General features: G+C 41.0%; 1 protein-coding gene across 1 annotated transcript in view; it reads left to right on the top strand.

The window, feature by feature from the left end:
* Nucleotides 1–455: 455 nt before the first annotated feature.
* LOC126281870 (calcium/calmodulin-dependent protein kinase type IV-like) overlaps nucleotides 456–16,467 on the top strand; it is a 618,086-nt gene continuing 602,074 nt past the window's right edge. Inside the window, exon 1 of the mRNA XM_049981147.1 lies at nucleotides 456–518. The gene's annotated coding sequence lies outside the window, so the exon portion shown is untranslated. The remainder of the gene's footprint in view (nucleotides 519–16,467) is intronic.

The following is a 16,467-nucleotide window of genomic DNA, read 5'->3' as shown; positions in this document are numbered from 1 at the left end:
TTCTAGTATGATGTATTTCTCCAATGAATACCTGTTTATCATCTGCAGTTCTTCTTGGCGTAGCAATTTTAATGGCCAGTAGTGTATTTGTGGCACGACAAAAGTTGCTTCTCTTAAGTTGCGCCACTAAAAACTGGGAGATCACACATGCAACTGCGTTGCAATTCCAGTATGCCACTAGCTGTGGCAGCAGATAAGTTGCATGTGTGAACTCGGCTGTAGTTAAGCTCGAAAGTTTTGCTCACCACTGTATGATTTGGCCGCTCTAGCATGCCTCAGTTCACTGTTACGGCACCCAGGTGGGTAGCGATCACCACTTCGAAGCAATCGCTGCTCGGAGCCTAGTGGCAGCGGCTGCGCTGAAGAGTTGCGTTGTCAGAACGCCGGCAGTTGTTGCGCGGTGGGCGGAGGGAGGGGGGAGGGTGGAGGCGTGGAGGGGCGGCTGTCGGCGGCTGGTCTCGCGCCGCCAGTGCGACGCTGCGCGGCATACGACGCGGATGTAAGGACTGGCAGCGACGGTGAGTGCCGGCGATGCGCTCGCTCGCTACACACGCTGCTGGCGCGTCTTTTAAACTTCGTATGCTCCTTGGCGAAAGAGTACCACCTCTGACGGACGATACCAAGGGAGGGTTCTCACGTGTTAATGTTGGAAGGAATCCGTAGTGATTTAGTGCACTTCTAAAAGCGTTACTTGACACTCGATCCACGCTAGTCCAGATTGTTCTGCAGTATCTCGAACACCGTGCCAGCTTTCTGAAACATATGTGTTTTGTTTTCCACACACTCTTTTTTTCATACACTGTAATACTCCCTCACCTCGGTGGGGTGTCTCCCGTTCTTCAGCGATACAGATAACAATACCGTAGTTGCAACCACATCGGTGATGTGTCTTTGGAGAGGCCAGACTGACTTATACGTTTCGAAGGTAGCCACTAATCTTTTCAATAAGTGCAAAAGCAGCAATCAGGATGATTGACTGATTTCGCCTTGAAACACTGTGACATTTGCCTTTCTTAAAAGGAGGAGGATATTATTTAGAAGTTATTTGGTAGCTTCAATAGCGAGTGCTTAAGTTTATCATTATGGAATCTAATTACAACAGCCTGGGAAATTTACTTTTAACAGTACAAAAGTCATAACCGGTGTACTAGATTCTGCATCTGACTGCAATATAAACTGTACACCACTGTGGTGGCGCCAACTGAACAGTTCAACACAAACGTTACTCCACTTGATAAATGATTATAGCTCAGCTCACAATTTAAAAAAAAAAAGGCAAACTAAGAAAAACTATTTGGAAATAAATGGAGTGCATTTTCATGTCAGTTCATTTTGTTAAGGAAGCGACTACTACTGGGGAACAACAACATTTACTTTTTTTCAATAATCTTCACAAGCACTGCGCCTCTTGTAATAAATTATTTTTCGCAGTTCTCTAAGCTACTTCTCACCACCTCGTATCCAAGCTTTTTCATCCTTGCATAAATCTTCTTTTAAATTTCTTCTTTGCTTATCATTTTGCACTTGATATTTCTATTCTGTGCAGGGTCTTCCCCTTTTTTTTCTTGGAGGTTGCCGGCATAGTGCTTTTTCTTTTCCTTCAGCCATCGTTGATCCCCTAACCTCATCACACGCCATACAATTTTAAATGCCGATTTTTCAGTTTTTCGGTAATGTACGTGAGCTTTTTCATTCGCTTCCTGATTTCTGTATTTGGGAGATTCTCTCTCCTTGAAACTCTATCTCAGAAAATCACGTGCAAGGTTTCGATTCTCTTTCTGTCTTGTTTTACCATTTCCCAGGATTCTGCTTCATATAAATGAATGCACTATTTTATTGATCCATAAAACTTTTGTTCTTAATATCATCTGATGGAATTCAGGTTATTGATTGATTGTTTAGCTTCTGTGGTCCCCTGCTTTATTTCGTGTTTACAGGAACCCAGATGTTAGACTATACTCATAACTCTGTTATTTATACTTTGACATGTCTCAATAGTTTTTCCATATATTACAATGTCATGCTCTTCGGTGCTTATGGAGAGATATATTGCTGTAGAAAATTTTATTTTCACCCCTAGTTATTCGAAGTTTTACTCCATCATGTACTCCATGTCGTCGTCATCTGCAGCCAAAATTATTTGATGATCAGTGAATAGTAAACTCGATAACTACCCCACTTCCACGTCTAAGTCAATTACTTCAAATCTTTTCATCTGTTCTTTAAGAACTTTAAACAAAGTAGGTATCTTTGGTTGGTCGTATTGTTCTGAAGATTTCTTTTCCTATTTTAATTCTTGTCTGTAATACCTCGTAAGCTTTTCTAACTACAGGAACTTGTATCTTATGTATTGTTCTCTCATCAAGATATCGATATAGATTCTTTAGTGGTCCGTTATCCTACGCCTTTGTAAATTATGAAAGTCATATGTATGTTCAAAATGGTTCAAATGGCTCTGAGCACTATGCGACTTAATTTTGAGGTCATCAGTCGCCTAGAACTTAGAACTAATTAAACCTAACTAACCTAAGGACATCACACACATCCATGCCCGAGGCAGGATTCGAACCTGTGACCGTAGCGATCGCTCTGTTCCAGACTGCAGCGCCTAGAACCGCACGGCTACTCCTGCCAGCTCATATGTATGTCTCCTCCCCTTGTTGTTACATTTTTGACTGTCTCTTTTATAGCAAGTTAGCTGAGAGACCCAGCGTTTCCTGCGTATTTATTTATTACAATCTTTTATTACTCTCTCCTCCTTCCGCCTCTTCCTATCCACCTTCTCCTCCTTCTCTTGTCCATCTTCTCCTACCACTTCTCATCGTCCATCCCTTCTGTCTCTGCGCATCTCTGTCTGACAATCTCTTCTCCCCCTTCTCTGCCTATCCGTCTCCTTATCCCACTAATTTCTGCCGCCTGCTGCTCCCTGCCGCGTGGGAGTAGCCGTGCGGTCTGCGGCGATGCAGTCATGGACTGTGCGGCTGGTCCAGGCGGTGGTTCGAGTCCTCCTTCGGGCATGGGTGTGTGTGTTTGTCCTTAGGATAATTCAGGTTAAGTAGTGTTTAAGCTTAGGGACTGATGACCTTAGCAGTTAAGTCCCATACGATTTCACACACATTTGAACATTTTGCTCCTGTCTCCTCCACTGTTCTTCGCCAGGTTATCACACGCACCTCCATCCCAATGGGAGGTTGGTGGTTTCTACCCTCACAGCATCTCTTTCCTAGTAATGAGTGATATGTGCACCAAGTCTGGTCGACATAGGTCGGCGGGCTTAGAAAGATGATGTTGACCATAAGCGTATATTACATATTGCAGATGTATGTGCGTGATTCACTGCTGTTTTACACCATCGACTCCAGGGAGGATGTTAATTTATCTGTGGTATACAGCCGTGTGGATTCATCTTATGTTACAAAACATGTTGACAAAATTATTGGTTTGTTGCTGTATTCGATCTCGCGGTCTGGTTTACACACTAAACAGCACACATAAGATACAAACTGGATTTCATATTTTTAAAAGGACTCAAAATCAACCAAATACAGGAAATAAATTCTAAAAGATCGTTTTCGAAAACTTTTCAGTCACACATTCTATCCATACCCCCATAGGTAGTAGTGGTGGGAAATCTCACTCCCACAGTGTTTTCATACGAATAAGAAGTTACGTATGTAGCAAATTTGGTTTAAACTGCTCCAGGTATTCCTGAGCTGTCTCTTAATGTCACCGCCTTTTCATTCCCACCCAACAGTGGCTCTTTCCAGGCAGTAAGTAACTAGTTAACCTCTGATTCCTTAAGGCGAGATGTACTACAAACTGCGAAAAATTTGAATTCTTTTATTCCATAATTTATTAGACTAATTGTTTAAGAATAACATAGTAAAGTTTCTTAATCGAATTCTAGCCAGAAATGTGTTTTTAAAAAAGGTTTATTGGGCACCTGCGCCTGCCACGCCCCCTCTTTCTATACTGTGATTCACACCTTCTCTACGCTAGAATTTTTTCATGCGTTAATTTTTCGTTCACGCAGTCGAAACGAACTGCAGATGAGTCTACAAGGCTGAGAGGAATATTGTTTTGCTTATTCCTTCGTTTATAAAGTGTTTTTTTAATAGTATGTGCTAAAAACTTATTTTAGGTTTTACTTTTTGGTATATCAACCAGTTTTGCTCGAAATCGGTCGTACCAGTGCACGCATATTCAAAAAGGAGAGGAAATATCAAATTTAAATATCAGTGTTACAGATACTGCTCCTAAGTGTGAAGAACGATTCACGATAAAATCGGAGTTCATTGAAGAAGAAAATTAGTGAAGACGAGTTTTTGAGTGGATTTAGGTTAACTGACTTAGAAATATGTTTAATATTTCATGTGCATGTGGTAATTGTGGGTCAAAGAGCCTTAGACTGTATGATGACAGTGACAGAATTGGCACTGTAAGTAATATACATGCCTTGTGTAACATTTGTAAATATGATATTCAGTTCAATACTTCTGCTCTCCATGGGAAGATGTACGAGGCGAATACAAGATCGTGTTACGCCATGAGTTGCTTGGTGTAGGTAGAGAAGGCACAAATTTGTTTTGTGGCTTGATGAACATGCTGACAACAGTGACTAGATACAGCGATTACAACGGAATACTCCTCAGTGCTGCTACGGTCGCAGGTTCGAATCCTGCCTCGGGCATGGATGTGTGTGATGTCCTTAGGTTAGTTAGGTTTCAGTAGTTCTAAGTTCTAGGGGACTGATGACCACAGCAGTTGAGTCCCATAGTGCTCAGAGCCATTTTTTGAACTCCTCAGTGCTCTTGAAGTTGAGTGCAAGGAGGACATCAAAGCAGCTGTTGAAGAAGACGTAGGTATTAACAACGAAGGGTAAGGAGGACACTATGGAGTGAAAACAGACCTGTGTGTCTCTTGTCATGGAATCTGGATGAAGGAGGCCATACATCATCACTTCATGGTGTATCATCTGTCATTATTACGGATACTGGGAAAATCTTAGACTTCCAAGTAATGAGCAAATATTGCTGTCAGTGTGACGCAGGGAAGAACAGTGATGGCAGAAGAAAGGTGGCAGCAAGAACACAAGAAAGTGTGCAGCATGAATTACCAGGGGTCCAGTGGTGCGATGGAATCAGTTGAGATGAAACTAATATTCCAAAGGTCAGTTGAACAAGATGGTGTTATGTATGTAAAGTATCTAGATTATGCAAATTCCAGTGGTTTTAAGGCTGTTTTAGAGAGCGATCCTTATGGCTCATGAACTAAAACTGAAAAAAATGGAATGTGTTGGGCATGTTCAAAAGCAAATGGGAGGTAGACTTCTCAGATTGAAGAAAGAAATAAAAGGCAAGAAATTAGAAGATGGAAAGCCACTAGGAGGTGTTAACAGACTGACAGACAATGAAATTCACACTTTACAAGTATATTGTGGAAAAGCTATAAAGGATAACTTAGATAGTGTGAAAACGACGTAGAAAGCTGTGTGGGCAATATTCTTCCATAAACTTTCCTCAACATTCCCTTTGTCATATATCGTGGAGCAAATATCTTCAGACAGAAGGCAGTGGAAAGCCATAAATCGACAAACATGGTTTGCCACTTGCTGTTTTAGATGTCATAAAACCAACTATCAGGTACATAGCCAATCCTGAACCGCTGAAAAAATGTGAACTCACGAAAACACAGAATACAAATGAGAGCTACAGTAATCCTGATATGGGTGCATTGTCCAAAAATAGGATTTATGTCTTCAATTGTTGTGAAGATAGCTGCATGTGGTGCCCGTCTAGTGTTCAGTAGTGGAAATGTAGGTAGGAGTAAGTGCCTGCGGAGACTAGACTTCCATCCAGGAGCATTCACGCTGTAGATAGAAGAATCGATGAGCGCGACTGGACAATGCTCAGGTAGCAGAAGAAAAAAATGGAAAAGTTAGCAAGGCAAAGGAGGAAGGAGAAGAAATTGCTCCAGGGAGACGAGGAAGAGAATAAAGATTATGGCTTGGGACAGCCTTAGCTACTAGAGGTATAGCAATATTGTCAAACACTGAAATAAAAACGCTGAAAGCGAATTGCCATAAACTGACTTTTTTGAGCTATAATGTACCTTTTCTCAGGAACTATAAAAGCTAATATCCTGACTTTTTGCATAGTCTTAAGTATTACTTACTGAATAAGCCTGTACAGCGCTTTTCCGTTATCTTTTCTCTGAGAAAAGTTCTGCATTATAATTTGAGAAAAATAGAGAAGTCCCATATAACACAAAACTGCAAAATTTGAAACGTCCCCTTAGGAAAATTATATACTCGTCTGGTCTATGTGAAACGTCCTCTTTGAACAATTATACACGAATGTGCTTAAACTGACACACAATATTTTTAGCGCAACGCAATCTGACTTTCAAGAATCCCTACGAAAGAATGGCCCTGACTAACATTAACCTATACGTTTCACAAATCACTTACCTCACAAAAATCTTCGTTACTCAAGCTACTGCAATACAGCGAGCGCCACTACTGCCAGCTAAATAAAAGATTCAAACTACTGAAGGCACTAACTACTGATAGGCATAGTTAGCAAATGAAAGATTTTAATAGAGAACAAACAATGTATTTACCTCACTAGTCATGATATATATATCAGTTAATGACACCAATTCTTACAAATTTCAAAACTCCGCCATCTCTCTCCCCACGTCCACCACTGCTGGCGGCTCACCTCCAACTGCGCAACCCTACGCGCTGTTAGCATCCACCTGCCGCTGCCCAACACTACAATGGCGAGTATTACAACAATGCCAACCAGCCACAGACTGCACACGGCACAGCCAGTGATTTTCATACAGAGCGCTAAGTGGCGGCGGCGTTACCAATTAAAAAAAACCTAAACATCCTACTTACAAATTCACATGCCTTCGGTTTGTATTGCACCTGCTGCTCCATATTCTAATGCCACCAGTTTTGTGGTATATGTATTTAGGGATCAGACCTAATGGTTCACATGCGGACGCACGTAAGACATTCTTTAAGTGTTTACACATAACTTGGATTAACAATAACTGCAATAGCTCCAGCCTGGGAATCATCACTTCGTAGGTTATGTAGTACCACATGTTCCGTGATGATTGTTCCACGTCTTCACCGCATCGACATTAGTCACCCACCATTTCCAGGAATGTTATGTTGCGTGGCGACTCGGCAATTCATTGAAGACGACATGCAACAAATTTTTTCGAAACTATTAATAAAAGTATTTTTTCCCACTTGTCGCCATTTTCTCATCACTACGAAATCGTTTAAAATTCATTGACTTCTCTCTTATATTCTACGTTAATATTTTAAGGGATATAATAAATGAGTGTAGCTTGCCCGTTAGTGTTAGCCAACGTGGCTTCGCTATCTTGGAAGTGCGAAAGGCTGAAAGCAAGGAAAATCTACAGTCGTCATATTTGCTAAGGACATGCAGTTCCACTGTGGGGTTTTATGATGATGGTATTCTCTTTGGTAAAATATTCCCAAACTAAAATAGTCCCCATTCGTATCTCTGGGCAAGTATGTCATAGGATGTTGTCACAAGGAAAAGCCAAACTTGCATTCTATGGTTCCGTGGGTGGAATATTGAATTCCTCAATCTTGTAGGTAGGTTAGAGAATTTAGAAAGAGCAGTGTATATATTGATGTTAAATTTAGTAGGTATGTGTGGAGATAAAACTGTAGAGAGAGACCAAGCACTGGCTACGCCATGAAGATTTAAATAGGTGTAAGTTGCAGTGGTTATCCAGAGGTGAAGAGGCTTCCGTAGGATAGACTGTCGTGAGCTGCTTGACACCTTTATTCACACTGAAGAAAGAAACAACAACAACAAACTAAGGAGAGCAAGAAACTTTCGATGTTTTGGAAATGTACGTCGCATGGGGTTTCAGAGATACATAAGAAATTAAGACGACTATCCTGAAATACGTACAGTTACCACCATTAGTACTTTCGATATTATAGCGCATTAACTGACGTAGTATGTTTGACTATTTACACTAACTTCCTAAACTTTCTATATACTACATATATTGCAAATTCGATGAACTTTTTACTCGATATCCTCAAAAATTTAATGATAATTACTGCATGGGTATAATAATTGTACTTAAGGCAATGATAATCAGTGTCTCCTCATTCTCTGTGTGATCCTTTCTAATGCCTAACACTGGTTCATATTTGTGTGGAACTACAGACGAGCTCCTTAGCATTGATTTTCTTCTTCCATTTCCTCAAGAGACAAAAGTTGCATTGTGTCTTCCCGAGAAAAGCCCAGACAAATTCAGTAGGATTAAAATCCATCGATCAAGAACACTGATCACTGTGTTTGAGTCGTATTCTCCCCAGCAGCATAAACGAAGTAAATCTGTCAACAACAAACCGGTTGGGGGCAACACCGCAATGACTTACTAGGCAGGTACTTCTGGCGGTGGCTCGCCCTTACTTCCTCCTATCTCCGAACTGAGCAGCCAGTCATTTATTTATAACTACAATTTAATGTGGAGTCTGAACAAAATGTTTCTATGAATTTTTCACCCAAAAACATTGTGCAAGATGTAAAACAAGAGATTACTGACCGGAAAAATATCGTAGGACCAGCCGAGGATTGATCATTTGATGACTGGATTAGTGGTCTGATACGTATTCAGCATGTTACATCTCCCCATCTTATAATGGCCAGGAATGAGATTCAAATACACATAATACAAAATTAAAATAATTAAATGATTTTCAAACGTAAGTACAAGATTTACTGGTATTACAAAGTCAAATGCTTTTTTTTTAAAATCCACTAAAATTTATTGAGCAATAATTAACATCTTACTACGTCAGTTGAATACAAACCTCGGCCATTCTCCCAATCCACCCGAACGTGATACTTAAAGCGGGTAATTGGATGTATATGTATAGGAAGGTAACTAATTGATTTCTCAGAATATAAAGACACAGGAAAATGTCCGTGGAGTTTTAGTAATTTTTGCTCACACCTGAATATTTCTAGGTCGTTTCACAGGGTTATGTGTCTTCTGTTCGATTAAACGTGGACTTAAACGTCATCGACACTGATAATCACACCAGTCAACTTAGCGACGCCAAGAAATTTGGAATCAGGAATAATTTCGGTCGTTTCTTCTGTTATTTACATAGGTCACGTCCTCCTTCTCCCACCTCTACTGGTGCTAGGACTGTGTTACCCACAGAGTAGGTCATATGAATTCCTAGTTCGGTTGAAATTGTGCTAGGAGTTCTATGGAAGGAAGAAAGGAAGATTAAAGAGTAACGTCCCGAGGCTATAGTTCTGAGAGCTATACACATTGTTACTTGCCACCACCTACTTCCCACAACTATCAGTATTCTCACCTTACCGAAATAGTATTTTTACGTAATAGTAAGTCATTTGTGTAGCAATTTCGTTGAATCTGCGCCATATCTTCCACAGTTGTGTTGGGATACGCTCACATGTACATTATATACAGGGTGAACCGGAACTCAAAATTTCGGGGATTGTTCAGAGATATTTTGGCACAAAGGTTCCTTGGCCTCCGCTGGCTCATTACAAAATAATTATATTTCGTTTTATTACGCGCCCCTTTTATCAATATTGCAGTGAGAATATCTGCACAATAGTGTAAATGTCGACGGTGAACAAACTTGTTCTATTCACCTAAGCTATTTGCAGCTGACAACAGTATATTCCACTTTATTCTTGGTGCTCAAGTTTGCATTGAGTACAGCTCGGTTCTTTCCTTTTTTTTTTTTTTTTTTTTTTTGCCAGCAGCGTTAGTTGTATTATAACAGTAATACACAGTGTCATGGAAATAACTGAGGAGTAGCTGACAGACAAGTACCTCGACCTTGGGTTCACTGAATGCTATGGAAGAATGACGCAACGACGCTGTGAACAACTGATCCGGCAGTGGCGGCAAACACATCCCAGTAGTGTTGCATCTGTTCCTAGAGGCCAACGATAATGGAATCGATTCTTGTTACCACGTTTTGTTGGCTGCGTATTACAGCTTCTTCGCTGTTGTTGAAGCATTTTCACAGAAACAAAGATAATTCAGGCAACAAAGCCTAATAAGTCATAATTACATTATTATTCTGCAACGAACCAATAGAGACAACAGGTGCTTTATAACAAAATACTAAGATAATATCCTTCAACAGCCTCTGAAGTTTTGCAGGTGGAGTTCTGGTTCATCTCACACAGTATACATTTTGATCATTTTTCAGCGAAACTCTCAGGCTAAATCTTATGGATTCTAACAACACAGTCCAGTCCCATTAAGGTCATCACTTCCTATGTTCGACGTTAACTTAGGTAACCACTCAAAGACGCCATGGTGCAGCACTAGCAGTGGATGACACATAAAACCTGTCGGCAGTGTGGGCAATGGACAAGGGGAGGGTGGGCTGAAAAGTGTGTAGTCGTTGTCGTAATGCAGACTTATCTAACATCCAAAAGAGCTTGATTATTCGCTTTTGGGCCAGGGGTGGGAGCATTTCCGAAATGCCTAAGTTTGTAAACTGTTCACGTGCCACTGTGCTTCAAGTATACTGTGCATGGCAAATTGGCGCTATCCAAAATCGGCGCCGAGGTAACTGTGCTGCGCAATGGGCCGTAGATGACAGGGGTTAATAACGTCTGCGGAGATGCGCATGGCCAAACAGATGTGCAATTACTGAGCAGCTGAAATCCCAGATGAACCAAGGGGCTACCAACAACACCTGCTGAAAACGTTACTGGTAGGGTAATGGGGTATCGCACCACATTCTGGATTGCATTCATTGATTTATGACCCCTTCCGCTTAACCTGTTGTTCAGCTAATTGATTTGTTACCACCCGGGGATAATCTGTCTTCTGAGATGGCGTCTGTCATGCGCCTTGCTAACCTCCACCTTTGTCCTGAACAAAGATGTGGATATGTGGTAGACGTCTTCTCCCCCCCCCCCCCCCCCCCAGCTGTGGATATCTTGGAAATATTCCCCTCACTCTGTCAGATTGGTTGATTAATTAATTAAATCTACACCCATTGTATGCCAGATTTTCCTTACATCATATTGGTGCATACTAGGACTTGTATACTTGGTGGGGTTTGATACTGCAACTGCCCAAACACTAATCTTTCCCCTTCCGAATACTTTTCCCCTTGCCTCCTATTAGTGGATACTGGCACAGTTAGATCATTTGGTAGGAAGTCATTACGTTTGATACACCTGAAAGTTCCAAATTTCAGCTCAGTTGCATGCTGTGCCCTTGAACAATTTGTAAGAGAGACTGGACAGATGTGCACTTGAATACCACTATGGGAAACAATAAAATGACCAATCGGGAATTTGAAATTGCGATTGGGGTTTTAAAGCACTAAATTTCTTCTCTCTGCTGCATCCAGATTGAGGAGGAAGGACCTACTGTGTGATACAATAGAGATAACAACAAATACCTCTGCAAGACAGAGTCCAGTGTGATGGGCACGCGGGGTAGCCACACGACCTGTGGCGCACGACTACCCTCTGGTATGGGTGTGTGTGTGTCGTCCTAGGCGGAAGTTAGTTTAAGTTACATTAAGTAGTGCATAAGCCTAGGGATTGATGGCCTCCGCAGTTTGGTAGCATAAGAACTTACCACGAATTTCCAAGAATTTTCATTGTGCTGTACTGAGAACCACTAAAAATCACACTTTTGAACTACAATCCAATCTGTAACAGTAGCAGCTTTCACGGCTAGATGTCAAAGATCACTGAAACGCTCATGCATTCCGTGCGCTCACTTCCTAATGCCCACAAGCCAGATGTCACACATAGCTAGTTGCCGTCATGGCACGCATGTCTCAGCAATCATGCCCTGTCTGCAGCTGAACTTGGCTTTCCAGAGAGGATCGTCCAATCGATATGGATTTGCAAGGTGACTGAAGCGATTGGAATTTCGATGTTATTAATATGTCCAATGTCAACAGTTGGCAGTAATCAACTTTCAATGGAGAATACATGCAACACATGCGATAATGGAGAGAGCCCAATGCATACTGAGCATTAGTTCGCTATTCACACACAAAGAGGATGACATGGCTAGGTCAATTACATTCCTGTTCCCTACGTGACTGGTTTGGAAGCTCAGTGACGACTTCCACCTTAGACCGGAAATGTCAATTCATTCCGGGCTTTGGCTACACACATTATGCATCCTGCATGTCGAATGGTGTCTTCCACGGAAACAAGCCACCTGTTTATCACTGTAATTACGTGCAATTAAATATTACGATTGCACCCCCAATCTGACAACATTTGACAATGGAGCAAAGTATTGGATATTCCTCCTCCTAATGGCTGTAGCTCTGGAAATGTCAGTATCTATATCCTTCTCCCGACTGGACATAATTTTCCATGTAAATTTTTTCATCCCCCTTGCAGCTATCAGTGCAATGAAATCGCAGTTGCCTACATCAATTCAATTCGTGGTAAGGTCTTATGGTACCAAACTGCTGAGGTCATCGGTCCCTCTACTTACACACTATTTACTCTAACTTAAACTAACTTACGCTAAAGAAGACACACACACACCCATGCCTATATCAAATCCATACCTCCTCTACAACCAAATATAGCCATTTTCTTTGCGTATGTTACAATAATGACCATAGTAGCTTTACACCCCAAACACAAACTTCATAAGGCTGTCAATCACAGAGAATCTATCACACATCCCCTACTAAGTACAATACTTCTCCAATAACTGAATGCTGTTGGCACCAGACAACATTAAGTGAAGATCCGCAAAGGACAGACATGCCTCATTTCTTTTTATTGCGAATGGCAACAGTGTGCCATAGGAAGAGAGACGTAAACGTCTTATAAGTGACCAGCTATTAAAACCACGACTGTCACCCTGCATAAAGAGCGGTCTTGGTTTTAGGTACTTCCTCTGCATCTTGTAACTGTTCCTCAGTCTCTGTTCTGCCCTCCCTGCAGCTTTGTCCATGTGATCATTACACTTTAACTTGGAACTGAGTGGAAGTCGGAGACCACTATGTCAACCACTTTCTGCATCCTGTCAGCTGACTTAATGCGACAGAACATTGTTTTGACCACTCAAGGTAAATATGAATAGCTCTGCCAACCGTGTACGATGTGTAAGGTCTGCGCCAAACGAAGCTTTCTCCCACAGCACGAGGTGGTAGAGAAGACAGTATGAGCAATTATGGTTTTGTTTCTTATTAGGAAATTTAGTATATGAGAAATGGAAGAAGGACGAATATTTTGTTGCTGCATTGTGGTATCTTTCCAAACTCCATACAGTTACTGCAGTCCAAAGGAGATCTGCATCCCTCAAGGTGCATTCATGTCTGTTATCCAAACATTCTCTCTTACTCGTTGTTTTCTTCCATCCAACAGAGAAAAAGTACAAACTAAAAACATTTCACTAACGTCATCCAGTAAAGAACTCGACGAGATTACCACATCCCCCTCTTCCAATATACCGAAAACAAATACTGTCTGCATCCTGACATCGAACATATGTGGTGATCCTGTTAAATACACAGGTATTGGTCCATTGAAGAAGGTGGCCAGTGATTGAAGTTGCTTGTACAGACAAGTGTAAAATTTCGTCACCCGTACTGTAGGAGAACCATAGCCCACAACTATCAATCGCTAGAGAGGGTCCTGTGTTGTTCTTTCATAAGTAGTTTGATACATTGTATTTCTGTTCCACAGAATGTACCCCTACAGCTTTGTACACTGCCATATATTTTGTTTATCCACCACAACTACAAGGTCTGTATAGGGTGCTAAATCAACAACACTTCAATCCATGGACTCTCGCAGAAAGCTGGACATTACATGGTGTAAACTATGCTGCTCCCACAACACACAGGATGGTTGAAATAAAAGACAGAGGCGGTGTTTCGTATTAATAAAAATGTGGAGGACATAGCAACATAGGTAAACTGGAAGAGTTTGTATAGCAACATAGGTAAACTGGAAGAGTTTGTAACATAGTGACGCATTTCCAAACAGGTGCCCGAAGGTGATGACTTCTACATTTAACTTCCACAGTGACGGGGTAGCAGATGTCTAAGTGTTCAGTTTCAAAGATTTCAAGAGCACTGATTCCTCATATTGCAGCCATGTACATGATCAGTTTTTCGGTGCTGGCCATCCGCAGAAGGTGTTGCTCCCACCAAGACTCTCTCCATGTCAAACAAGTGGTGTCAGTCAATCAATATGTAATAATCAATAGCATAAGAGTGGACAGATGGGATGCAAAAGGCACTGTCGATATGGGACAATTTTACTTGTTTTCTATAATTTAAACACCAATCAGTGACATAGCAGCATGCTTCTAAATTCTGTATCATAGATAAACCATTCCTCCACTGCTTTGCATGTACCATATAATAGATGCAGATAGGTGACTGCGCAAATATTCATTCATGGTTAGTTCTCGGACATATACACCAGAGTATACCAGACAGCGTCCAATACCGATGCATTTAGGTTATCTACATGTATCTAGCCCTTCGATCATAGTGCATAAATTATGATTACGATTGGTTGTCTCTCCATATGTTCATTGGAATCTTAGATTTTTCTCAGATTCATAGGATAAACTTGGAGATTGTAAGATCTCCCCATACCGTCTCTGACAAGCCTCCCTGCAACACTGTTGCTGATTTGATTTACAGCTGACCAAAAATAGGAGCGTACTACACCCACTACATTCAACATCTAATGAAGGAACAGTATGAGCTGATTCCATAACTGCTGCTCCACACGAATCTTACTCACGGCACCTATCCAAGTGTACAAGGTCATGGAAGTTAGCACCCCTTATCGTTGTAGAATAGATATGAGAGTGCAGTGATCATATAATGGATGGTTAAGAAGAAAAGTGTGGTTTGTGCATGATGGAGATAAAAACAGATGGATTTTCAAGCATTTTAATAAATTAATGGAGCTATCAATTTTAAAGAATTGGTCTAGCGTCCAGAGCCAGTACCAAGAAGGTCCTGGAATGAGAGAAATGAACATAGAACACAAACGGATACACTCTTAAGGCTACATAGTTCTGCCCCTGAACATGGTATAATGTTAAAGCTATGTGGCTCCAAAATATTAGTCACGCAGAATGCAATGCTCTTAATATTCGCATGACATATATGTCCAACATCTGACATACATCTGCCCTGCAAGTCTTCTATCCCACTCACTACAGTGACAAACTTTAATAGGATAAAACTACTTCCTTCTACACCAAAGAAAAACATAGATTCTTTGTGATACGTGCACAATAAGTGCTTTCCATAGGTGTATAGCACCCACTGCTCACATTCGATTATGGTTTAGAAATTATACTATGCTCGCAGAAGTCCCATAACATGATCGTCGTAACGGAAAACGTCTCTCGAAGGAAACAAACTTATAGCAGCAGTGTTTGACATGTGAAATTACATTCCATTCTACAGAAACAGGACAACTGTCAAGCAAATGTGTACATAGTGTTTGCAGCACCTAACAAATACGTGTCACTAACTTAGAATCATTGGAGTTATGAAACTGAAGACTCGATTTATGTCCAAGATGTGGCAGAGAAATGGAATACTTAGCATACATCTTCGTTCATCTGGAGGAGGATGTTGAAATAGGTTTTACATCGATTGACATTATTCATTACCCATGTGTTGGAAGTCCTCTGCTGACTGTGGTATGGAGAGGTTTACTCTCAACGATTGCAAGTAGACAGCGCTCTAAGTTACACACAAAACACGTAGTTGTATAAGAATCGATCTTAAGTTGTAGCACACATATGGTGCACCCTGAAAGAACAAGAAAGAAATGGTTAAATGTGTCTTAGATGACCTGCCACAACATATCTCTGTCTTTAGAATGCATCATCAGTCTATCATTAAATAATACCTCGTTATAACCCCTCTCAACCGATCACTGATCCACTTTCTAGCATCCTTTGATGCAGATGCACGTCAATTTACAGGAAGGTGGTTCTCCTTCCCAGGAACGCATCAAGGACCGCAGTCAACTTGCATGTATCACTATTACCTCAAGTGACATACAGCTGAATGTTGTTACAAAACCAGGCAGCAGATGTTGTATAAGGTGATTTGTTAACTGACACCACATGGTTGTGATTGTTGGAGAGTACAGAGAAGCACATTGTAAATACTGTTTGTTAGGGTTTAAAACACCTAAACAGTCTTGCACAGAGTCAAACACAATCCATTCTGTAGTTCTACATTGCAGTCCTCCAGCTGGTAATACAACGCTCTTTAACTAAGGACACTTTATAAAAATCTGCAAAGTGGTTGCCAATGAATCTAAGGTCATACCTGGGCTTCTGACCCGACATATATAAATTTATTACTTTACATTTGGTGGTCATCCAAGTTAAATATTCTGTTACAGCTGTCTTACC

This window comes from Schistocerca gregaria, chromosome 7, assembly GCF_023897955.1.
Source record: "Schistocerca gregaria isolate iqSchGreg1 chromosome 7, iqSchGreg1.2, whole genome shotgun sequence".
Lineage (NCBI taxonomy): Eukaryota > Metazoa > Arthropoda > Insecta > Orthoptera > Acrididae > Schistocerca > Schistocerca gregaria.
Note: the sequence above shows the minus strand (reverse complement) of the source record. Positions and strands in the feature narration are given on the sequence as shown.